This window comes from Rhinolophus sinicus, chromosome 17 (assembly GCF_057876585.1).
Source record: "Rhinolophus sinicus isolate RSI-liver-muscle chromosome 17, RSI-T2T, whole genome shotgun sequence".
Classification (NCBI taxonomy): domain Eukaryota; kingdom Metazoa; phylum Chordata; class Mammalia; order Chiroptera; family Rhinolophidae; genus Rhinolophus; species Rhinolophus sinicus.
This window is the reverse complement of record NC_142517.1, coordinates 41,630,805-41,657,443: the sequence shown is the minus strand read 5'-3', so window position 1 is coordinate 41,657,443 and position 26,639 is coordinate 41,630,805. Positions and strand designations below refer to the sequence as shown.

Sequence of the window (26,639 nt, the reverse complement as noted above, 5' to 3'; positions counted from 1 at the left end):
TCTCATCTTTTTCCTCCTATCAATTTGATTCTATACTTTACTATCTTGAACGTCTGAGTTCATGTTCCAAATTCTGTTTCTGCTTATTTATTATACTCTTCACTGAGAAATCTTTGCTCAAATCGAGTCTCTAAAATGCATGACATAGGCAATTTTCATGGTAAGAAAATCACTAGCAAATACAGCCTTCCCTCACTTCTCAGGCACAGCAATTGCTGATGTTAATGGAGCCACTCATTTACTTATCACGGGTAAAATGGATTTCATATTGAATGGTTTGACTCAGGACTATGGTATTCCAATTAAGATTGCTAAAAAGAACTACAGGATTGTCAAAAAAATAATATAAACGGAACCACGATGAAATAGAATTAGAGCTGCCATCCCAGAGGAACTGCCTAGCATCATCTTTACCTTAAACCTTAGAACACGTTAAAAGTGGGCAAACTCATTCTTGGCCTGGGTGTAAAAAAGCATTGTATTACAAACAACTGTTTGCAAAGCTAACAGGGAAGCAGATAGTATGACTACCCGATTAAAGACATTTAGAATTAGCATTGCTATGTTAGCGTATCTGCACCTATAGAAATTCCTCCCATCGATTCAAGTAATTATTCCCCTTCCCTTTCTCATATATACCCCTCACCTCCATCTCATAATGGGAACACCATTTGGGTTTCTGCCTGAATCATTTCTATGTTATTCTGTGTTTCCCGAATAGTTGTTCTTTTGGATCAAAAATAAATACTTTTTGCCTTTCACTTTAGCCTTTTGTTTTGAGGTTAACAACTAAATCCCAAGTTAAAATAAGCAGTGATGCAATGACATACAGATATTTATACTCTGATACAATTCACAAGCAATCTTACACTATAGATAATGTTAAGGTTCATTTCCAGAAAAGACTAGAGAGAAATGACAGTGGATTTTAGACTACAAAAATCACATTTTACTGCTATAATTTCCTTTCTTACTTTAGAATCATTTGTGTGTCAGCCATTAGCCTACACCTGAAATCATACTTTCTTTTCTAAAAGAAATTGTGTTTTATCAAGTGCATTCCTTCAAAAATACCTAATGGCCATAGTAGCAGACATCAGCACAAAACTCTCTTACAGCTGATTCTAAGTTCTCCTGCTACATCTCCTGTTGTGTTTTCCACTGTTAAATAATATCACAAGGTCATGAGTACAGAAACCATGTCACCAGGGTCAGGAAGCAGGTGACAGCAATAACCCACTCTTTTCACTTGTACTCATTTATATTTTGTCAAATATCAAGTTTAAGCAGAACATTGTGTTTTCTGTTTTAAAAAATACTTTTTAAAAAATCTTTTTAATGATAAAATAATACTTTTTAAGAGACTAAAAGAAGCCACCAAAAAGGAAAGAAACAAAAGAAAAAATAAATAACCTAGATGGGAGCACACACCTTAGTTAAAACAACAGTACTGTTATTTTGTTACTTAATGGCCCAGCTACCATGCTCTGTCTAAACCTTTGCACCTTCCAAATTCCTCATGAAATCCCTGAGCTTCTGAGTCTCTTGGTGAGGTCTAATTTAACTATGAATATATAGAGACAGCTGAAGAACGCCTATTCAGGTGAATTGGAGACCTGAGGCAATTATCAGAGTAATTCAAGCAGAAAAATTTCCTACAGAGAGAGAGATAATGTTTGCTTGAACTGTTCAGTTTGGCCATCTATAATAATTAAATTCATTAACTCGCTCCTTCATGTCACTTTGCCTATGAAGACACAGCCTTGTTGCCATTAAAAATACACACATGAGTCATCTCAAATATTTATTTGTGAGTTTACAAAATACTTTATTGATTACTTGCAAAATAAGTTTGCAGGTTTAATGAACTAACGTTCCCAGAGAATTATAGGAGGGCATTCCCAGAGGGGTTATAAAGATGGAAAAAAGGATAAATCATAACAATAAGCTGTTTCTAATTCTCTAAGATCTATCCCCCATCAAAGCGACCCAGCTCTAGGTGAATCTTGTGTACACACACACACACACACACACACACACACACACACAATTATTCCATTTGTCAGCCACCAGAAATCCATATTACAAGTTTAAAAAGTTTAATGATTTAATAATAATTATGATAATAAGAGAGTCACTGACCCTTCAACTTTAAAGGCAACAGGCAGTCTTCTTTAGCATAGAAGAATTTAAAGACCAAAGTACTTATAAACCCTTTTTAAAACAACACAATAAACTCATATATTTTCACTGGTCTCTGAAGCTCTGATTCTTGTCTTTGCTGTTCTTCAGCTATCACAACACCCAACACTTCAAGACTTCACTGTTACTGATCCCATCTCAAGGGGATCATCACACTAGATTCTCTCTAGATTTTTCCTCACTAACTACAACCATTGACATTATGTTTACTTACTTGGGTAACCAAGATTGCACCCAGGATATAGAGTTTGATGTAACATTATTAGGAGGAAGAAGAAAAAGGCTCCTATCTAGAAATAAGTATGGCAACTGGTTAAAAAGTTAAAAAGAAGGGGAATCATGATGAAATGCCAAAATTTGAGAAGATTTTCTATCAAGAACATACTAGTTTGCCTAGAAATAACGTAAGAGTGGGAAGCACACCAAAGAAGCAAGGAAATTATAGTGAGAGGTAGTAAGTGTCCAAAGCCAGTTCTGAATTTCTATGAAGCAACTACCCTGAAAATGCCATGGATGTAGCTGCAAGATATACCTTTACATTCAAGCTCAGGAGCCTCCAGTTGCTCTAACCAGGTTGGGCAAAACTGGAGTAGCTCAGATCGATTTGATCATTAGCCATTTCTAGGGAGAAAGAGGATAGGCTTATTTTCTTGGTGTTGGTGTCAACTTAGGAACTGACCACAGGTAAAGCAAGTAGTTGCTGAATACTGTAAAACATACCTTGTAGTCTAAACGCATCTGTGGTGACGCTCCTAAGGAACTACAAATGTAATTTGGAGAGAGGTTTGGAAATCTGTTTGGCTGCACCAGGAAACCTGATTAACTTTTAGTGTGTGAGAAAAATCCGTCTGAGAAAAACAACCTACTTTTTCCTTGATGAAGCATACAGAATGCCTGTATATGGGATTTACCCCATACAAGATCATGTATCAGTTAAGACCTGACAGACAAATCCTAATATAGAGTGCAACTTGTCCGAAAGAAGAAAGACAGCTTGCTGAAGACTTCCTAAAATATTACATTTGTATAAACATCAGTGCACTAAGACTAACAAAAACCAGAATATACTTCAGATTATGGGTGTCCATAATGATGTACGCAAGAAAGAAAAATTTAATGGTAACTAATGGAATAGATCTTGAGTGAGAGGAAAAGAAAACCATAGTTTCTGTGAAACCAAATGAAGATGTGATGAACTTATCAGAGCAATGAGAAAAGTGGCCTTTCATGGGTACCCCTGGTGACAAGAATAAACAGGAACATGACTGGGCTCTAAATCAATTCAAATATGGAAAAGTTCCCATCCTGATTGCTATAGGTATGGTTTTCAAAGGGCTCGATGTGGAAGATGTAAACTTTGTCATCAACTATGACTACCTAACTCCTCAGAGGGTTATATTCATCTAATCAAAGAACTGCTCACAGCAGTAAAATACTTTCTTAACACCTAATAACATAAAGCAAGTAAGTGTCCTTATCTCTGCTTCATGAAGCCAATCAAGCAATCAATCTCAAATTGCCTCAGAGGTTCAGGTCATTCTAGGGGTAAAGGAGGTATGGAGGATGACCATAGGGCCCATTATTCACACAAAAGGGGTGGATTTAATACCTTTATATACAGGGAAAATTAGAGGTTACTTAAGTCTGCTTAAGAGAGATTTGGGGGCAAAAACTCAAAACAATGTTTATAGTGCTTCAAATTACATCAGTGCTTTGAAAGTCATTTTGTGTGTGTTGGTATACAGACTGGTTTTAGGACTGGTAATTCAACAGACACCAGAATGGTTATGATAGCACTCAGCAATATGGGATTAATGTTCCAAATATGCACATGGTATGAACCAACAGGCATGTGCATATGCTGTTAACTGTGGCTGCACCTGTGATCAGTGTCTAGTGCCAATAGGATGTTCTCAGTGAGGCTGGGGAAGTAGATGTAGATGTCTGTTTTTCATAACCACTCTTTGTAGTGAATGTTATCACATAAAAGCTATTTAATAAAGGCAGAAATGACTGCAGTTTATCAGTATTATAGTTTACTTTTTGCTATTTAAGTTGGAATATGTCCAACTTAAATAGCAAAAAGTAAACTGTATTCCTGAAATAATTTTTAGTGGATTTTTTTGTTTGTTTGTTTTGTATTTTGATACTAGAAAATACAGAGTATTTTTTTTACAAAAACAAATATACAGTGTTTTGAAATAAAATAATTTACAATGCCCAGCTTTCCAAGAAAAAAAAAATATTTGAAGACTGAATTAAGTGGATACTGCAACATATATATATGATGTCATGTAAAACTTTGCTTAAATTATCTGCATTTTTAAATGTAAAAAAGTAAAATAAAGTGTCAAAATGTGAAACAAAAATCCAGCCAAATAAGAAACTACTCAAACAGCACTTAGAAATGAAGCAAATTTGGTAATAAAATTGTTATTAAGCAGTTAATCCATTTCAATTAAAAAACAAACTGATAAACAATTGGAAATTACTATTACAAAACAAAATGTATCCTTGAAAATATAAATTACCTAAAATAAATATTGGCTATGAAGGTTTGGGGCTCAATGGAAGATATAGTATGTATGGCATTTTTAATATCTTACAAGCAAAATTGTAATGGATGTCATCTTAAATTGAAACAGGTGGCAAAAAGTGCATAATGAATCCAAGCTCTCACCATTTCATCAAAATGTCGTCTATTCATCTATTTCGATTTTCCAACTGTATACCTGAATCAGGGTTATTAAAATAATGTTCACAAAATATTAGCAATGGCTATTGGGAAGGTGGGATTTGTGTTAACTGAAAAATGTTAATCTTTATACTTCTCTGTATTGATTGAAATTATTATAGTAAGAATCTATGAGAAGACATTGGCAACACTGGTTTCCATGATAAGAGAAACCTGGTGAATAAGGAACATAGATATGAGGAAACTGTTCATAACCTTCCCCTTGGTAACCTTAGCATTTTGAATCTTACTAATTGAAAAAATCAAATTGAGTTAAAATTATTTTAGAGATTTTATAAAATTCACACACACAGAGATTTAAAAAGTTAAAGTCAATATTTAAAACCAGTTGAAATTTGAGATCCAACTCTACTCCAAAAACTCTATGGTTGTATTCATGTGTTTTGATATGTGGGTGTATTAGTAAGTTTTGCCCTTGGCTATAAAATAAATTCCCATGACTGGTAAAAGTGAAGAAACATTGTTTTTCCATGGAAACATATTATATAATTATCAATCTCCATTTAGTTCGAAGATGATGCTCTGATCTCCCCTTTACTCAGCAGGCAAAGCAACGTCAAGTTCAAAACAAGATGGTTTGTAATGTGAAGATGATGTAAATTGTTTACAGACCTCTACAAAAGTCTTATTCTTAGAAGAGAGAATATAAACAAGTCTATTGGCTAAAGGAATCTTGGTTTGAGTAAGACAAAGTTAAAAGGTGATGAGAGAAGTGACCAAGCTGGACACAGGATGGGCAATAAAGAGGTATTAAAGGGGAAACACCTTCTAAAGCCAGATTCATGCTCAGTATAAAAGCATACAAATATTCACACAAGATTCATTAACATTCTTGGTAAAGTAATTATAACTTGAATTAGCAAATTAATATATAACTGAGAGCTAAGGAAGATAACTCATGTTTGAATCCCAGAATTTTAAGAAAACAATTTATATACAAAATAGCTTATATACCTCAGCAAAGCTTTATAAAATACACATTAAATAAATTTTAAAAATTTTGCTATATTTACAAGACCATCGACAGATTTATAAAAGCTAGGAGAGTCACGAATCATGACAATGAAACCTAAATTAAAATTATTTTTGATTTACACATCTTCCCTGTGTACCTTAAGGATAAAAATGACAGATGTATAAGTCCATGCTTCTGGACCCGTGACATTTTGATTGAGTTTAAGTCTTGCTCTCTAATTTTAGTTCAAAGTTTTGATTTATGAATCCTAACTGGCTCTTCTACTGCTAGTTCAGTTTTTTGAAGTTCACATTTTGCAATGAGCACCATAAGAAGTTATGCAATACTTTCCCTGTCTTTTTCTGAAACTGAAAAAAAACACACAAAATAAAACACCCTATTTCTTTTGTCTAGGTGCCAAGAGTAAGCAGTCACGTTCAGTAGGATTTTAGGGTAAAGGCGCGAACAGATTAGTTTTTCTCCATTGAACCCACTGGGTAAAAGGATCAACTTCCCATCATTAGAAAGATAACTCTGCACAAGAAAAGCAAAATAAAGCCAGAGTTATTATTTATGCATACTATCCATTATCTGGCACTTGATTTAGTCATAAACCAATGTTCCTGGATGGGGTTAAGAAGAAAATGTGTTCTGGCAGTTCCCACCAGGCACCATTAAGAAGCCAGCACAATTTTTAAAAATGATTAACTCTTGACTCTGGTTCAAGTTCTAATTCAGCAACATTTTCCTCCCTCAGTAACTCTTGTTCCACCAGGTTTTGGTAATTACACTTATGTTTAAATCCTGGTGGGGAAAATGATCTCTTTTGGTAACATTTTAATAAAAGAAATCATAGATTAAGAGTTTAGCATTGTAAGTCATTGCCTTAGAAATGGAAAAAAAGAGTAATTTCATGAGAAATTGTTTAAGAATAAATTGTTGCATTTTAATAATATTGTAACAGAAAATAATTGAAACAATTTAAGCTCATTAAACAATCATTGATGTTTTCAACAATTCATTCCAAAAAAATGAGAATAAAAACATTTCTTTAATATTAAAATCACCCCCATTATGGATGAGAGCTTAAAGTAGTTTGAATTTTGGAGACAAATGATTTTCTCTTTAAAAATAAAAAATAATAATTTAGTATGCATAATTTGATTTCTTCCAAAAAAATTTCTTATTCTTTCTAAGTAATTGTAAAGGAGTTTAGCTATTTATTTGTAGTAAGACTGCCAATTAATAAGAGTAAAAAGTAGCTTAACCATTTAGAGTCTTGTCTGAAATCGTTTGTAAAACTGAGACACAAAATCCAGGGAAAGGCTTATGATATATATCTGGAGAGTAACTCCTTTGGGCAAACAAGAAACCAAGCCAAAAGAGGTTTAGATTTCACTAATAAGGAAATCTAGATATATAAGCGATATTAGTTTTATTATCTCACCATATAACAATATTTCATGTTAACATTACTTAAACAACAAATTACAGTATATCAGAAATTATTACAAGTAAAGATAGCAGAGGGTAGCAATTTAAAGTGAAAAGTACTAGGTTAAATTTATACAAATAAATACTATTGCTGACAAGTATAAACTTTTTCTTCAGATATTTTGAAAGCTTAGTCAAATTAACCAAATTTCAGATCTACCCAGCAAAGTAGTTCAGAGTACATTTTAATTTTCCAAAAAATGGAATTAACGTTTGGTAGAAACTTATGGAAGACATGAAGTAAGGGGAAAATGCTGAAATGATTATTTTAACGTCCTCAGTAAAAGCTTCCAAATTTGCAACTCCTAAATCATGGGTGAGCATTATAAATTGATATGTTTAAAACAAAAGTGAAATAACATTTTCCTGGGAGACACATTTAAAACATCTTTTTATTGTTTATAGTTTAACTTTTGTTTTTGTTCTTTTTTTATAAACTAGTTTACATATGTACTAAGGATATTCAAAATTGCTCATAAATTACATTAAATTCCTCCAGTAACCTAAAAACGATTATGTTTTTGAAAAGTATTTTTTGAATTTTGACAAATACTCTTTTATTTATAACATTCTTCATGTATATTGCACTTTAAAACAGGTTAACAAAGAAACATAGTTTTTAAAGTGCTGGACCAATTTGTATGGATGTTTTAAAGTGCCATGAGTCAAGAACAAGAACAACCAGAGATGTTTCTCTATTATTCTATTTAAACAAAACTTACAGGCCTTGAAAAACTTTTAAAATTCCTGTTAGTAGGCAACAGGACTATTATATTGGAATTATATGAAAATAAAATCTAACTAAATGTTGCTAATTTTGATTAAAACATAAAAACACAATTTTAAAAGTTATTTTAATAAACTATTTAATTATTGTTAAACTTTATTTCATAATCTTTGTAAATCAGCTAATGAGGTCCTATTCTACTTTAAAGTGGTTATTGCTGATTTTCCCCAATTTTGGTTCTGAACATGGTTACTCTGTAACCAGACTGCCTAGGTTCTAATACTAGCTTTGACACTTAATGACTCTGCTCCCTTATTCACGTTGCCTCTCAGCTATGCACCTTTCTTTCTTCACCTGTAAAATGGGGATGATAATAATCGAGCTTACTCATGAAGTTATTATGAGGAGACGGATTGGTGTAAATAAACAGTGCCTGGAACACAGTATGCTCTACCTAAGTGTTTGATATTATGATTACTTCATTTTTATATTAATGATTGTAAAATTATTATCAAGCACAGAGCAAGGTGTTTGATACAATAGACTAGGCCTAATTATTTAGATGAATAGTGTCCTGCATTGTATCACTTGGAAAATCATGCAGTGACCTCATACTGCCACTAATCAAAGACATTTTAGATTTGTCTCCTTTGTAGCTGCCTGTAGTCATTTCAAAACCAACTGAGAAAATCAATCTCACCACTCCCAGCACTGCAAACAGCATTTCCCAATTTGGTCTTTCAATGTAGTGATCAGAATTAGCCTTAAAATATTAATATTAAAAATAATAACAAAGCTTCAATGTACTAAATAATTTATATGCCAAGTATAGCACTGGTGATTTTATAGTTATAATCTCATTTGATTAATTTTAGCCAGTTTGAAAAATGTTTTCATCTTCATTGAATAAAGATGCATATTATTGGGGACATTCTAATAAAATTGATGAAAACTTTGGAGGTGATTTCAACAGAAGAGGCCCCAAACAGCTTTGCATTATGATACAACTTATGTCATCAGTGACCAATGGGGCTAAGAAAGACACTAGTCTCAGGATGTTGTTGTATACTATTGTATTTTGGTAAAAATAGATTCTCATATGGTTTCAAATTGATAAAGTATTAATTACCTTTAACTCACATGAAATGCACAACTGGCAATGAATAGAAAACTAAAGTCACCCATACTTAAGTTAGGCTACTTTTTACCCTAATTGCTTCAAGGAGTTAAAAAAAGCATGAAGGAATATACGATGATAAGATATCCTTTGGTTCTACTGACTTTCAGTGGACTATAATAGGATAATCTGTACTCTAAAACTTTGGTTAAATCCCCAAAAGTAGATTTTTTAAGCCTCTGTTTACCAGTGGTTAAATGGGGATGATGCCCAACAAAAACAATGAATATAAATCACATAATACAATGCCTGGCAAACAGTAAATGCTTATGAAATAAAAGTTGTTTTTAATAAATGTTGGTTATTAACAGTCACAAAATTTGAACCTGATAAAAAATGTCATAGCACAAAGAAGTAAGACTTTATTTTATTTTATTTTTTTACTGCATTCAAATCCTTCTTGGTCTTTAGCTATTCATTATACCAAATGGAAAACTGAGGCAATCTGGTGGTTTTGTCAAAAGAAAAATTAAAATAAAATAATGCACAAACACCACTGACATTGCTACCAAGGCAAAACCTGATGAAGCAAAATTACTTGTAAAGGTGAGAGCTGTGGTGAGAATGGAAGAGGAACCTTATTAAGATCTGTGTACAGACACAGATTGAACATAAAACTACAAAAATGGCTTCAAGTATCATTTTCTTTCCCCTCATTAATGTTTCCTTCTATTGTATGATTGCTGTTATTTGTTTTGTGGTCACTTAAACAAGACCAAGACTCATTTACACATAGTACAACTGCAGGTTTCAGACAGTCTCATTTTTGTGCCTGAAAAATGAAAATATCTGAAAATGCAATAAATGTAGTCTGTAATACTAAACTAAAATTACAATGCTATTCTAAGGTTATCATAATAGAGTAAACAATGGCTCACAAAAGAGATTCATGGCCATGGCCTAAAAACGTATCAAATACAACAAGGGTTCTCTCTTGGATGGCTACATCAGCCAAACTGAACGGATATTGTGGTGTTTTAGTAATTCTAGCCCCACCGAAAGTTCATTGTGAAGAACAAAGGCACTAAAAAGACTAAGGCAATCAGTTTTCTCCATCTTGCTGGGTGATTATTAGAATAATAAGCTCCAAGTAGAGGTCACATATTGCCTAATGAAACAATTCATCTGAAGAGAGGGTACAGTAATTTTACTGAAGGAGAGTGTGGTATTAAACCAATCTAATTACCTAGCAGCACTAGTATGATGAGGGTGCACTTTCCACACTGCAGGCTGGACAGTCCAGTATGCAATGAATGCCCAGCAATTAATCAAAGGATAAATGAGCTATATTAATACACATTTTCTTCAAATAGAAACCATGGTAGATTTCAAGGATACCAAAACCAATCAATCCAACACTTCAGACAGATATTCTGAATGTCCCTTCACAATAGACTCAAAAGTGGATGGAGAAGCACCTACTCAAGTCTAACTTCATCCTTTTGCAACCGAAAATAAGAAAGAAGAAAGAAAGAAAGAAAGAAAGAAAGAAAGAAAGAAAGAAAGAAAGAAAGAAAGAAAGAAAGAAAGAAAGAAAGAAAGAAAGAAAGAAAGAACGAACAGATGCCTCAGGTTACATGTACACCTGAAGACACTGAAGAATCTTAAGGACAAGTTAAAGACCAAACTGTATATTTCCTAACTTCCAGTTTAGTGTTCTCTGGCTGCTCAATCTGATATTATTTACACAGAAGTTATGTTAGTGGATCATTGTGTCCTACTCTCTCTGTCCTAACACCAACAAAATAGTAGTCTGAGAAACAAAGAGAACAACTCCTCAGCAACAGAGTTCAACAACCAGGATGGGACTTCAGTCATGCTTTCCATTCCTAATCTCCAAACCCAGGCAGAAAATAAAGTTTTCCAGTTCACAGACAAGAAGATCTATTGAACTGTTAACATGAATGACACTTTGAATCTTTGTTCATTTTTTCATTCCCTGAAATAATGGAATTTGAGGCTTCTGACTCAGAGAAATTAGCCAATTTAATTCCTACAGATATTTCCCTCTTCTTCTCTGCTAGGCCAGACGTAAGTTGCACAATTTCTTTTACACAAACAGGAACATTTGAAAAATTGGAACTGAGGAGAGGTACCACACTATCTCATATTGTAAAAAATGTACCCTATATTATATTTGTATGCAATTTAAAGATGGCTGTTATAGGAATAAGATCAATTGACTTGAGTCCTATTATTTGAATTAAATGCTGATATATTTAAGATCTTATTATCAATATTAACCTTTAATTTCCTAAGCCTACCTAAAAAGGGATTTGGTATTTTTATCCACCTACTTATTTATATTAAAATATAGTCTATATTACCAAGGTGCTGAAATTTCCAATTGTAAGCTGAAATCAAAATTTAAGGATTTTGTGTTCACCTGAAGTAATACACCTACGATTGTGTAGTTATGACCCAGGGACTAATTCTGCTATCTACAAAGCTAAGACAAAGAGGAAAAGAAAATTTGGACTTCTCCAGTGGGCTCATGGTGTATAAGAATGATGCTTTACATTTACATTTCAAATCAGAAGTTTTTCTTGTTAGATTGGTGCCTGGATATACACAAGTTTTAAAGATAGGCGCTTAAAAAATCATCTATCATATCCTGGTTAGAACAGTTTGTCTGGAACATGTCACCTCTATAATATAAGTGCCAAAATAGAGACAATTAATTCACATAGTTCAACATGAGTAAGTACCATACCAAGTATTTGAGGAGAAGCTTGTTTTAGTAGAAAGAATATCGCATGGATGAATTTGGGCACCTGAGTTCTCTAAGATCTATGCTCCCACTCTGTACTTAACTTTTTATTTGTAAAATCAGATAGATTAAACTCGATGGTCTCCAAGGTCCATTTCAGCTTTTTCTGAAACACATAAGCGCCACAGAAGGTAGTCATGAATTGTGGGGGGCGGGGGGGGGGGGGATAACAGTATTAGTTTCAGAAGATCTAGATTCTGCTCTTAGTACTTTTAGTAGTCAGTTTTGTGACTTTGTCCAAGAGTTTCTTAACCTGTCCAAATTTCAGTTTTCTCATCTGTAAAATAGGGATATCATCTGTCTGCTTCAAGTATCCATTCTGGGGAATAAATTTTTGAAAATAAAATGATATATTAAAGCATTTTAAAAATGTTAAGATGCTACCATAATGAACAGTAAAGGTATCAATGATTATTGTGCTAGGACTGAATAGTGTTACCATTTATTCTAGCATTTAAATTCTACAAGAATGTGAAAATGTGATGGAAACACAGAAACACAACAAAGATCTCTATTTGTAGTCTGTCTTTCTATGTATCTAGGATTTAACCACCATGCTTATAATTCAAAATTGAAAGATTGCAAATATTTTTAAGTGTTTCTACAAATTCATGTTCTTATATTGGAAAATTATATTTAAAATCCATAAAAAATTTTGTTGAGGTCATAATGTGAAATATATATTTCAAAGGATATTCATTTTCAAATTCACTTGAATGTTTAGATGTTGACAAATAATTGGTTTAAAATTTGGCCTTGTAACTGTGTACTCTGTGTCACCTTGCATATAATCTTGATTACACCAATTTCATTTTCTTATTGTAAGTTTCAAATTCCACTGAGCTTAGATCATGAACTTTGATGGATGAGCTAGACTGTTGTGTCTGTCTGGGCAGGTGTGAGATAAATTGCTGGGCAGGCTATGATCTTTGGGCAAATTACTCTCCTTGACTACAATATATATCGATGAGATGTGTCAGTGCTCATATACAAACTTGTCAGTTGCATTACTCAGGTGATGAAAATACAAGTTAAGGGACAATCAAAATGAAGAGGGAGAAATTCACTGTGTCATAGGAAATTAGTAAAAGAACCGTTACCTTAAGCTGGAAATATAATGAGGTAAAACCTTTCGTAAGTTTTGATGGGGAAAAAAATTCAAGCCACTTAGTCAGGTATAAGTAATTATACCTTTTCATTTCTATCCCAAATTAGTTTTACGTAATACAAATTAAAGTAAACATGACAATAATTTAGGATGCATTAAGTGGGAGGGAACAGGTAAAAAGCCTCATAATTTTAATTCAATACATGTTGACAACTCATTCAAATTAAGAACCACTTTGTTATTGTTTGTCATATAATACAAAAAACAAAACAAAACAAAACATTGATTCATTAGCTCTATTAAAGAGATCTTTAGAATATATGGATATTTTGTTTAGAAACCTTTCAGCAGATGAATCATATGCAGTCTGGAATAAGGCATTGTTCAAAGCAGTGAGGATTAATGTAGGAGATTAAAAAAAAAGAGAGACAAAAATGTCTTCCCTAATGAAATAATTATATTTTTAATAAAATAGTCTTTGAATGTTTCTGTTCCTTAATGAAAGCATGAATCAATGTTAGCTTCAAGATACAGAGTATTAGATATGTCATATGCAAAATATATCTAAGAAAAAAAGCACAATAAGCACCATTCGGGAGGAAGCCAAATGTTTCCCAACATTTTGTGTTTCACCAAACTAACTCCTAACTGATATTATTGTACCCCGTAAAGCCTAAACGGGTCATCCGATCTCTCCCTTAGGCTAAGCTACTTCAGACTAGTGAATTGATGTGGACACGCAAAGACATAATTACTTTCGAGAATGAGTATTTAGGAGAAGGAATTAGGAGCTGCCAGAAAATTTTATAAAAGACTTAATAGTGGAAAAATTTCAAAATTCTCGAAGAATTGCTTTACCTATCCTCATTGTTCTTGCTTAACAAACTGTGCACTTCTTTATCCCCCATTTTTTTTCTCCCAGATAGACCATATTCCTAAACACCGGTGAGCAATCTAATCTTAAAAGGAGGCTCATTACCTCAGGAAAACATATCGTGCAAATAATCACTTTACTTAACTATGTATATTCTTTAGGTCTGATACTCAAGTCAAAAATAAGGTATTTTTTTCATATTTTTCTGAAATTGAGTATTATTTAATATTACAAATACCAATACCCCAAATTAACAAATTTCAGATTTAAAAGCTATACATATACTATAGTAATATGTAGTAATTTATTTCAATAAAGTGAAAGTTCTAAATCTTCTGCTAATTTTAACTTGAAAAAAAAATTGGATCTCATTTTAATTATGTCAAGATTTCTAATGCATTAGATCATTCATAAAACTCTCAAAATAATTTTATAAAGAAATATTGTACACACTTCAATGCTATATTATTCTTTTTTCATGACAAATAATAGACTGTTTCTTTTCCTGATTAGTATAAAAGTTTAGCAAAGAGTAATACTTTTAAAATGATAAGAGTATCTGATAGTCAATAAAAGACTGACTTTACTTGAGAAGAGTAATTTACAGTATGAAGACCGCTTATTCTAGCATTACATGAAGATTAACAGGAGCTATATATCCCCAATGCCGCCCTTTGTAATTCATGCTTTTATCATACAGATGATAGATAGATAGATAGATAGATAGATAGCTAGATAGATAGATAGATAGATAGACAGATGGACAGACAGACAAAATGAAAATTTCTATTCTGATCGTCCTGCAAATTTCTTACATACTAAAGGTTATAGAAGCTTATAATACTATTTGGTGTTATTTGTCCTGGTGATAATCAAGAATAATATAGCTATTTCTGTCATGCAAATCACCCCCCAAATGGAATGTTTTAAAAGAGTATGACATAATATTGGCATGCATTTTTTTTTTCAGTCATTAAAAGATTAATATTGTGTGTTGTCTTAACGCAGGCACACCCTATGCATAGCCCAAATTTGTCTTTGACAGTACACAGCTGAAAGCTGAATTCAGTTTCCTTGGAAACATGCTGAATAACACAGCATTGAAAGACAAAGAACCCAAATGCTACCTATAGAAATCTAGCTCCTCTTTAGCTAGCTAGTTGTGACACAGCGATCTTAAAATCAAATTAAATTTTATAAATAAATTTATTTTAAGAATGTCTTAAACGTCTAACAAAGACTTTATTAACTGAATACTCTAAATTTAATAGTGAATTTAATTAATTATATTGTACAAAGTTAAATGTTTGCTTTTTAAAACTACAGAACACTGATTTTACCAGTGAGACCTAGTGATGTCTATGCTATTGGCTCAATAGAGATCCAACATTTAAATTACTAGAAAAGCAAGTAATGAGAGGTCAGAGAAATTTAAGGAAGTATAAAATGGATTGCATGTTGATAATTGTCAAGAAACAATGAACATTTTAATGAATATACTCCTATAACATGCAAGGAATGGGATGGCCTAGTTTTAAAATCTAAACTAAAGTTTGAATTCTCCTTGAAATGCCATGATGAATCTGATGTCCCATTAAGAAAAACCATGCTATAATCACTGGGAAATATTAATATTTCCATTATTATTATTGTTATTATTTTTATTTACAGTCAGACTTTGGAAAAAATAAAAATATTAAAGGCTCTATCAAAGAATATACAAAATTAACTAATATTTATTATTTATTTTGTGTGAGGCTGATGAGCTTCACGGCAACCCCATCTGGTAGGTATTATTACCACCAATTAACATATAAAGTACCAAAGATTTTGAGAGTTTAACTAAATTTCTCAAAGTGGCATAGTAAGAATCAGTGGACTTGGTTTTAAAATCATGTCTGCATCTATAGCCTTAACATCTACTCTTCAGCTGAGCTTGGCAAATGTATAATATAGCAAATACAATGTGTGCATGTTGTGTGTGTGGACCTACTATCTTTGGTTAAGTAGAATGAAGAAAATGGTAAACCCTATGAAAAATAATCATCTGTGGGATACTCTGGGAAAGGTTGATTTGATAATTCTGAAGTTAAATAAAGACAAGCATACAACTTTATTTTAAAAAAATAGTAATATGTTCAATTCAAATTATGATGAACTTTCAAAATCAAAATGGTTTGGATACATCCATACATTTTCTAGTGTCTATTTATTTGTGCATACTAAAAATTATATATGTATAAATCAATCCTGACACTATAAAAAACATTTGTGAGTTCAGAGAATTCATGATTGTTTCTTGTTCCTTGTTTTGCAATGGGCAACAAAGCTATCATATTTAGTTTCTACCCTGTTGTATAATATGTTTTATCTATTCATCTACTAAATCTTTCCACATTCCTCACTACGAGCTGACTACCACCTCTACTTGAACAGAAGAAAGCAAGGCAAGGGAGCACCACAGTTTCAATCTGAAAAATAATATATCACTCTTAATGTTCAGTGAGTTTATTTCAGGTTATTTTCCTTAAAGTCTGATATTTTTCTATACATTAATTAGCGACAGGAACTCCTATGAAAATCTGAAGAGACTGTAGTATGTGCCCTGTAATTTGGGTTGCATGACCCATAGCAACCCTTGCATTTGGAGAACCTAACCTACAACAACTGTGGTAAGTATGGAATGCATACATGAAAAATAGCTCTTTGGTGATGGTGACAGGATCAAAGGTTAACTTCATTCTAGTGGGATTTAGGATGAGGAAACAAAAGGGCCTGCCTCTCACTAAGAAAAATAAAAATACTGGCATTCTGAAGTAGTTGTCTCTGAACCTCCACTCACATACCTTTGTATAGTGGGACAATGCCTGTGTCTGACAATTTTGGAGGAAACAGAAGGGATGTAGTCAATCTCTCAGCTGACTACCACCACTAAAGAAAATTCCCTTAACTAGTATTTAGGCTGAGAAGGTAGCACACTGAGTAGTTAATAGTATGCTAGTTTAAAAGAATTTTGGGAGTTGATTAACTTTGCAATTTTAGCCAAGTGACTTTAGACAAGCCATTTCAAAACTCTATATCTCAACAAACAAACAAACACACTCATACGTGTTTCCCTGAAAATAAGACCGGGGCTTATATTCATTTTTGCTCCAAAAGAGGCATTAGGGCATATTTTCAGGGGATGTCTTATTTTTTCATGTCCAACAGTCTACATTTATTCAAATACAGTCATGTCATCTTCTGGAACATCATCATAATGTACTAAATGCATCCTTCTGGCTGACGATCTTAACTTATTTTCGGGGTAGGTCTTATTTTTGGAGAAACACAGTAGATAAAGAGGAAAAAATGATGGTTGCTGGATGGGAGGGGTTTTGAGGGGAAGAGTGAAAAAGGAGAAGGGATTAAGATGTACAAATTGAGTTATAAAAATAGTTACAGGGATGTAAAGTACAATGTAGGGAATGTATCAATAATATTGTGATAACTGTGTATGGTGTCAGTTGGGTACTGGACTTACAGGGGTGATCACTTTGTAAGCTACATAAAAATGTCTAATCATTATATTGTACATCTGAAGCTAATATAATATTGTATGCCAACTGTAATTAAAAAAAAAAAATCCCTCTATATATCGGCTACCTATATTTAAATTTAGGGTGTTGGGATGGACAATTTCTAAAGCTCCTTTCAATGGACGTAAGAATGCCAGTAGCAAGCCATTTATGATACACAAAAAGACATATTATTTGCTTTCCTTTTCCTATAAAATTTTATTCGACAGGGAACCAACTATAAATTCCAGTATCTAGACCAGGCATCAGCCAAATCTTGAAAATAGAAAATAGGAAAATAATAGCAGTCTAAAGCAATAAGGCAACCTGATTTGAAACTTTGAAGTACTTTAAAGGCTTTTTTGTTTTAATACAACTGCAGTGCCCTTTGTTTTATAATGCTTAACTCTGAAGTATTGCTACACATCATTGGGGCAACAGAAAAATTCTCTTGCTGATGAATGTTTCTGTGATTTTCAAAAATGATTTCCCAGCGATATTTCAAAAGACTTTTTCTTCAGCAACTACAAAGAATATACCATGCAATCTGAGACTATAACAGCATATGTGTTCTTCATTATTTAGGAAGAAAAACACATAAACATTATAATAATGTTGCATAGTTTGACCAACTCAAGGTAAGAAAAACGTTTGGATATTTACATACGTATGATTAAATTATATGTAATATCCAAATATTTTATGAATGTGTTATAGATACACATAAATGATCTTATGAAATACTGAAAAGTGGCGTCATAAGTTCAAATGATGGCTTATCTTTCAATAGAATGGCTTTTCTCCCTAGTTTTTCTTCTTATTTTTTTTCCATTTCCAATAGCAAGAATGGCATGAGTTTGTCTATGTACTTCCTCACCAGTTTTGAAACTTATGTTTATGGTACTTGATGTAAAACTGTAATTCTCCATGTCACCTTGATCACAACTCTAAACGTTTGTGGCAAAATATTTTGTCACATATCTACTGCTGACAGATACCGCAGGAAAAAAAATCACATTTTTAAGTGTATAACATCAGAAAAATCGTATATATATGTATAGCATATATATCACATCTTTACAATCACATATAAAGTCATAGTCTAGATACAATTTTTTCATTTCAAAGAAGAAAAAAATGTAAGCATGGTATATTATTACTATGGCACATTTTGACGGTTCATTTCATCAGTGAAGTCCAAAATTCTCATATTGGATTTGTGTTTGGGTGAGGTTGGGAGGGAGGTTTGCTGCCAAAAAATCTTTAAAAATCTCAATGTAAGCTCATGTTAAAAATGAAGAACAATGTCTTAAGCTGTTCATCCATCCTGATGTCTGCTTTTTCCTTCACTATCTCCCCATATAAATAATTAAAGGCCATGGTGATGTTTGGAAAAGGGATAGTACAGAAACTAGGCTTTATTGTTCAAAACAGTGGGGACTCCTTAAGATTTGTTTACTCTTTCAAAATGCTTTTAGGTGCAAGAGAAGTTATATAGTTATTTCCATTTTATTATTAGGTTATTAGAATGAAAAAAAAAGACAAACAGGTTAGCATCACATTAAAATTCAAGGTACTGTGTCTCATCGTATAATTTTTGTTCAGGAAACATGAACTTTGATAGAAATAAGGCTTTTATGTCATGAGCAATCATGGTAGTCAAAATTCAGAATGAAGTTTTAGTTAAGAGCAAGCTTCTCTTTGTTTGTTTGCTTTCCTTTGTAAAAGGCACTTAAAAGTCCATTGAATAGAAAATGGTAGCGTACATTGTTTGTGCAGTCCTTTAACTTGCTGAAGGACTCATATTTAAATATTTGACACAAGATTAAGAATATGATAAACAAGAACCTGAACATATTATAGAACTTTAGCAGAAAGCTGAGAAAAAGATTGGAAATATTTCAAATATATGCATTATGACAAGGTTAGTCTCCGTTATTGAAGGAATAAAAATATATTCATACCTAAAGAAATCTAGTGGGATGTGGCGAAGAACTTATATAAGCTGTTAACAATATTTGAATTTGTTATGTTGTTCCTATAAGCCCCAAAGGACTGTTGGTATCCTATTTTTAAATAACTGAACTCTCTTTTTCTTAGGATTAGCTGTGATAAGAACCTCTCCGAAATGAATTAGAGTGAAACCAGCCAGTCACTTCCCACAGTCTCATGTTAATAGATTGCATCATTTAACTATTAAATGCTATGTGTTCATTCAAGCCCATAACATTGACCAAAAAGACTTAAATCATATGACAAATACTTGACTTAATCTGTCTTTTTACATTGCCCTTAAAAAGGTTTTTTTGATGTGCTCATTATACTCAAAATAATAGTTTTGTTGATGATTTTGTCACTATACTTTTTCACTGATTTAATAATTTTCTTAAATTATCAAGAGAAATCCTGTTAAGCTAAAGACAGTACAATTTTGAATTAGTGAAATATATGAAGTATGCAATGTATTAAAGAAATATTTTCCAGAAATGAAAGAAGAACACACATTTAATGCTCAATGGCTATGTAAACTATGCTACAGACATTGTAGTAAAAACTTCTACCATTAATTTTTAATTTATATTCCCAGCAATACTGATAATGTCATCCTCATTTTAGAGATGGAGAGAGAAACTCAGAGTAGTTAGGTAAATTAGATAAGGTCACTCAGCTAGCATGAAGTAGACAGAGCCAAGACTTGAATCCAGGATTTTACAGGCATTTCGATCTATACCATCTTGCAACACCCAGACTCTCATAAATGTTCTCTTTGGTTTTACATCTGTCAGGTGATCTGAATGTCAGAGATCTTAGATAAGAGAAAAACGTTTCACATAAAGAAATACTCAGAAATTTAAGTACTCTATGGTAAAATAATATTTAGAGAGGAGAATTCTTCCCTGAAAGCAGAAGGGATAGAGAGAACACAGACATGGGTTCCAGAAATCAAAGGTCATTTCAGAGGAATAACATGATTGAATCTTATTGAAAACTGGTAAGAATTTGACTTGATACTACCGATATGATACAGAGACAAGCATTTATATGAGAGAGCTTTAATTGTTAACAGCTTCATTAAGGTATAATTTACACATCATAAAATTCACTCATTGCAAGCATAGAATTCCATGATTTAAGTCAATTTATAGAGTTGTGCATCCATCTCCACAATCTAGTTTTAGAATACTCCCCTCATCTCCCCAGAAATTCCCTGGAGTACCTTTTGTAATAGTCCTGCTCCCACCCTCAGCCCTAGGCATCCTTTGTTTTCTTTCTTTGTTTTTTCCTGAACATTTTAAATAAATACAATCACACAATAATAATATGTAGCCTTTTGCATCTGGTTTCTTTCACTTAGCCCATTGTTTCTGACTTTCATCCATGTTGAAATATGTATTAGTATTTCATTCTTTTTATACTAAAATAGTATTTACTTACTCGTATATGGATATACCACATTTTGTTTTTTCAATTGCTATACTGATAGAAATCCAAATTGTTTATAGTAGAAGGCTCTTCTGAATAATGCTGCTATGAATGTTTGTGTACATGTCATTCTGTGGATCAAATTTTCATTTTCCTTGGGTAGGTTCCTAGGATTGGAATTATTGGGTCATGAGGTAAGCTTATATTTAACTGTTTAATACACTCCCAAACTATTTTCCAAAGTAATTGTACCACTTTACATTGAGAGAGCTTTAAGTTTTATCTTTGGAGATGAATACACAAAACTCATGTGAACCTCCTTTGAATTTCTAAAATTTAGATGCCAACACTGTTATGAACTGAATGGTTGTAGCCCCTCAAATTTTATATGCTGAAGCCTTAACCGGCAGTGTACCTGTATTTGGAGAGGGGGCATCTAAGGAAGAAATTAAGGTTAAATATTGTAAATATCGGGACCTGATTAGATGGGATTAGTGCCCTTATAAGAAGACACCAGATAGCTCTCTCTCTCTCTCTCTCTCTCTCTCTCTCTCTCTCTCTCTCTCTCTCTCTCTCTCTCTCTCTCCCGCCCCCTCCGCATGCACCTACAGAGGAAAGGCCATGAGACACAGTGAGAAGGTAGACTTATGCAATCCAAGGTGAGGCTTGCACCAGACACCAGTCACTGACACTTGGTTCTTGGACTTCCCAGCCTCCAAAATTATGAGAAAATAAATGTCTGGTGTTTAAGCCATCCAGTCTGTGGTATTTTGTTATGTCAGCCAGCACAGACTAATCCATACACCAACAATTTACTCAGGGCCACTAAAGGGACAATTGAGAGCTTGGCAGTTATCAAAGTTCCAGGGAGAAAATCTTTCTTCACTGAAGGTCTCTGAAAAAGCCAGCAGAGTTTTGGAGTCTGGCAATTCCTTTGAGTAGCTAGACTATTTCATATGTTTTCTTTGTCACATTTCTCTCCTAGAATCATCTTAACTATAAAGAATGACAAGTAGTCTTAGATTGAAGAGACAATGGTAATGAGGTTGGAGAACAGAATACAGTGAGTTAAAAGACTACGAAATACATTGCTAATGTTACATCTGGAATTGTAGACCATTTGTAGATTATTTTTTTTTTTTTTTTTAGAAATTATCTTGTTCTTACAGATATCCAACTTACTAATTATATGCAAACAATAAGAATCAAGCTTCTGCCAAAAGAATTAACTCTGTAACCAATAGTAACTTACTTCAGTAGGACAGATGTATTCACTAGCATTCAAACACTTAAGTTTTTTCCCCTCTGAATTAAATACTTATAACTAGTTTCCAAAAGGGACAACTGAAGATATGAAGAGAGAAGACTAGTGACTCTAGGCAAAATATTTGATTTTTTCTTATTGAAAAAATAAAAGCTGAGCCTTATTATTTCAGGAGTTGGAATTTATAAATAGAAAAACAAATACTTTTTCAAAGCTGCACTGCTTTCATGAGATAATAAGGTCAGTATTGATGTTTTTCAAATAGAAAGTGTTTGGATCTAAAGAAAATTCTCTGAAGTACACGTGGATTGGACCAGATATCCAAGAGTAATTAAAAGAGTCAGTTGAAGTGAGAAATACTGTTTGGAAGCATTTCTGGTAAACTATAGAAGTTAAGATGTATGTGATATTGGCACATATTCAAAAGTAAAGTATTCTTTATAATTCAACAATGATTAAAGTATGGAAGAAAGTAAGGGAAATACAATTACCCGAATTTTAGAATGCTTCATTGGAATCATTGCCAACAAGAGTACTATGGCTCCAAACTCTCATTTAGTTGTGTATTTTACATATGAATACTATTCAATTTTTAAAAATAGCTTTTACATCTAGGGCATATTCATGCCATTAACTTTTATATAAATTATCTAATAAATTCTCCCTAAAGAACCCTGCCATGTCTGCATTTCATGACCATTTCTTACAGATGAGAAAGCCAAGGGAAATAACGACAGTAGAGAAACTGTCATAACACAGTGGAAGTGGAATAAAGATAAGGTGGAGCCTATTATAAACATGTGTAGCTTTTTTGTCCCACTCCCCATGCTTCAATTGTTCTCTCAGCAAAGTACCTAAAGCATATGCTTAATTTCCAGTCGGTGACTTAGGATGATAATGCAGCACCAGCGAGACAGAATGGAAAGACAAAGGGTGACTTTAATGCTCACCACTTTGTGTTCAATGTTATTACAAAACTCCACCAGATCTAGACAAAATCTACATTGTAACCTAATTGCTTTGTCTCTGATTGCTCTAAAGGAAATTTATAGACAATAAATTCAGAGCACTAACAACTGCAAGAAATGAGAGCTGCTGGTTAGAGCCTTTCTTCTGGCCATGATGCCATAGTAACTGTCAAAGAAGTCCTCTGTGGACAGTTAATCTAAGTGCTGCTAAAGCTCATCTTTTTACTTGGGTACTTCTTACGTTTTTACAGGGCTCCCGGTACAAAGCACTTCACAAACATTACCTGGAATCATTCACTTCCCCGTGAATGGAGCTTTCTTCTGAAGTTTAAATAGCAAACATATCAAATAAAAATTGCCTGTTAGATCTTAATCCTCACAAACTATTTAGGATTATACTTTCCAGTCCTCTATCTAAGCGGATCCTTCAAAAATTATAACAGGAGATTCTGTAATCATAGATTCAAAGTGAATTTAATTGCCATTAAGATAAAATAGTGGGAAATAATCTAAATATAATATTTATGGTCTGATAGAAAGTTATAGAAATCTACATCTTAAGGAAAAATTCTCAACTGAAAATTAGATTAATAAATATCCTTGTGTTTTTCTATAAAGTTTATTTTATGAGAGCTTAAATAATATTCTAAAGAAAGACATCTTCTTTCCTTTGTCATACATTCAAGACTTTTAGAAACACTTTTTCTAGGTGAAAATACTATGTTACGTTTAGCAGTAACATATATGTGGGTTTATATCTTTGAGCTTTCAATAAATTATATGCAAAATCAATATATTTATATTGAAAATAAACTTAACTGCCAATTGCCTTAAATAACAAAACATTTCAACATAAATTTTGAAGATTTTTAAAGAGCATTTTATAGAACTAAGTTCTCAGCATTTTATAAACCATTACATAATGTAAAAATGTGTTTATAATCACTATACATGATTTTATATTTCAAATGTATTTTCAAAAATATATATCAGACACTGTGGTGATTCCAAGTGTAGTTACACGTTTTCATTTTATTTGGATGTATACATGTGTGTGTTAATGTGTCCAACTATATTTATGTCCGTCTTCAGAAAACATTGTTTTAATAAGAGAATAGAACCACACATTATTGACAATATAAGAAACTAAGTTATTTCATATAAAATTAATCCATAGATATGGATTGGAAGTTTATCACACTGCAAGAATTTTTCTATAGGTAAAATTACAAATTGTATACTTTCAGCTATCTTTTTAAAAATCTATTCAAAGACACAGAAAGCAATGTTAACATCTATTTATAGTGTCCTTTCAGTGCAGAGTTCAAAAAGCCTTATTTTATATTAGCTCATTGAATCTAATAGAATTTTTATTATTTCTTTTCTTGTTGTTATTGTTTTTCTAGGATAGAAAAAGTTCCTGAAAAGCATTAAGATAGAGGGATTTCTTTTTTATGTGATTATGAGACATCTGAGATTATGTATAATAATAAAAGATCTTAACTTCAGTGTACAGACTGAATTGTGAAGGAGAGCCTTACCCTTAGAAATTACTGTACACTAGTATTTTCCAAAATGTTATCCATGAAAAAAACTAGTGTAATTCTGGAAATACTGGTCTGAACAAAGTTAAACAGGCATCCTACATTACGGCTTTTCAAAGTCTCTGATTTGATAATACGCTTTGTGAATATCCAACAGTGTGGTATATGGTATGCAGCCTTTTCAAAAATTAATTGACCCTAGATTCTCTTTCTTTTTTTCTATAGAGAATCTGAACTGATTACTGTGCTAAAAGGTCCACTTTGAGACTGTAACTGTAGGCTTTTATGATTGGGAGTTCTAAAAGTCATTATAACAACATTGCCATTACAATTTTCAGTATAAAATTAAAAAAAGGATATTATTAAAAAAGTAAAACCTTGTGATGTTTAAATCAAGCTGGTTACACAAATTTTTAAAGTAAATATTTTCTAGTTCTGCCCATTTGAATTCTAAAAGTAATATCGCCCCATTATTAATGAGCACCTTCAGTGGCCATTTATTACTCTCTTTCATTTTTTCTGTGCCCCACTAGAAGGAACCAGATATTACAGAAATGGCTCATTTCAGATCTTGGGCAGGGAAAATAAATCTGGGAAACCTTGTGCCAAAAAGCAAGGATGCTGTCAAAGATTAAGGAGGTCATGTCAAACAATCTTAGGAGAAAGCTTGGAAGAGTTTTCTCTTGTCAAAGTTGTGACAATTTGAGCATCTAATACACATTATTTTAATTTATGGAGATACATTGATACTATGAAATTTATTAATATGTCAAAACAACTAAAAGGGAGAAAACCACAAACACTTCTTATTTCCATTCAAGGCAGCTATTGCACCAACTCCATGAAAATTTGTTATTAGAGAAAAAGAATTAAACACGTAACCTGTCTTTCAATAGAAACAATATGTCAGGATAACCAAATAGCCTGATTTTATATAAGCGTATCAGGTAATAATGACAGAGCACATGATAGAATTAGTAAATCATCATTTTAAAATCTTTAGCAAATCTTGTGATTCAGCAAGAATCATTGATCATCTTAAAATTACTAGGTAAATGGATGATGGATGTGATTTGTGCTGATCACAACTACTTCTGTTTGTTTTCTGTCAGGATGCTTTTTCTAGTCTCTTTGCCATTAGGCATAGCCATGTGACTTGCTTTATCCAATGACAAACGAGTAGAAACAAGAGGTGTACTATATGGGCAGAATCATTTAAGAGCCACTGCATACTTGCCGTTTCATTTGGTGATTATAAAGAATGCATTGGTATGGAGATGTATTCTGATTCATTATACAATGAGATATTTCTGGCTTTAAATACATAAGAATTTTTTTTTTTTTTTTTTTTTTTTTTTTGTCATTTTAAGCCCCTGAGATTTTGGAATTCTTTGTTACTCAGTATTATCTACTTTTTCATGACAATTATAATGGGGAAATGAACACTTAATTGTGACAAAGTGATATCATAGATACAATTTTCTGGTAAAAAGGAAAATTATAACTGTACAATGGAGAGATCATTATTATCCTCATCAAATGATTAATCTTGCAATCATTGATGCTGCAAGTATGTAAGACATGTCTCTGACGGAATGTGATATGATGTATACATCATCTATGCTGTAGTCTAGCCAAGAAAAACTTAAAATTAAAGTGTGATCAGCACTTCAAATTTAAATTCCAGTTTATAGGATACTGTGTTTCCCCAAAAATAAGACCTAGCCAGACAAACAGCTCCAATGCATTTTCTGGAGCAAATATTAATATAAGACCCGGTATTATCCTATATTATATTATATTATATTATATTATATTATA

General features: G+C 32.5%; 1 protein-coding gene and 1 pseudogene across 3 annotated transcripts in view; one reads left to right on the top strand and one right to left on the bottom strand.

Moving 5' to 3' along the window:
* The window catches only part of NAALADL2 (N-acetylated alpha-linked acidic dipeptidase like 2), a 1,226,521-nt gene that overhangs the window by 113,152 nt on the left and 1,086,730 nt on the right, over positions 1-26,639 (bottom strand). The window lies entirely within an intron of this gene.
* LOC109458256 (putative ATP-dependent RNA helicase DDX5 pseudogene) lies at positions 2,405-4,122 on the top strand (annotated as a pseudogene).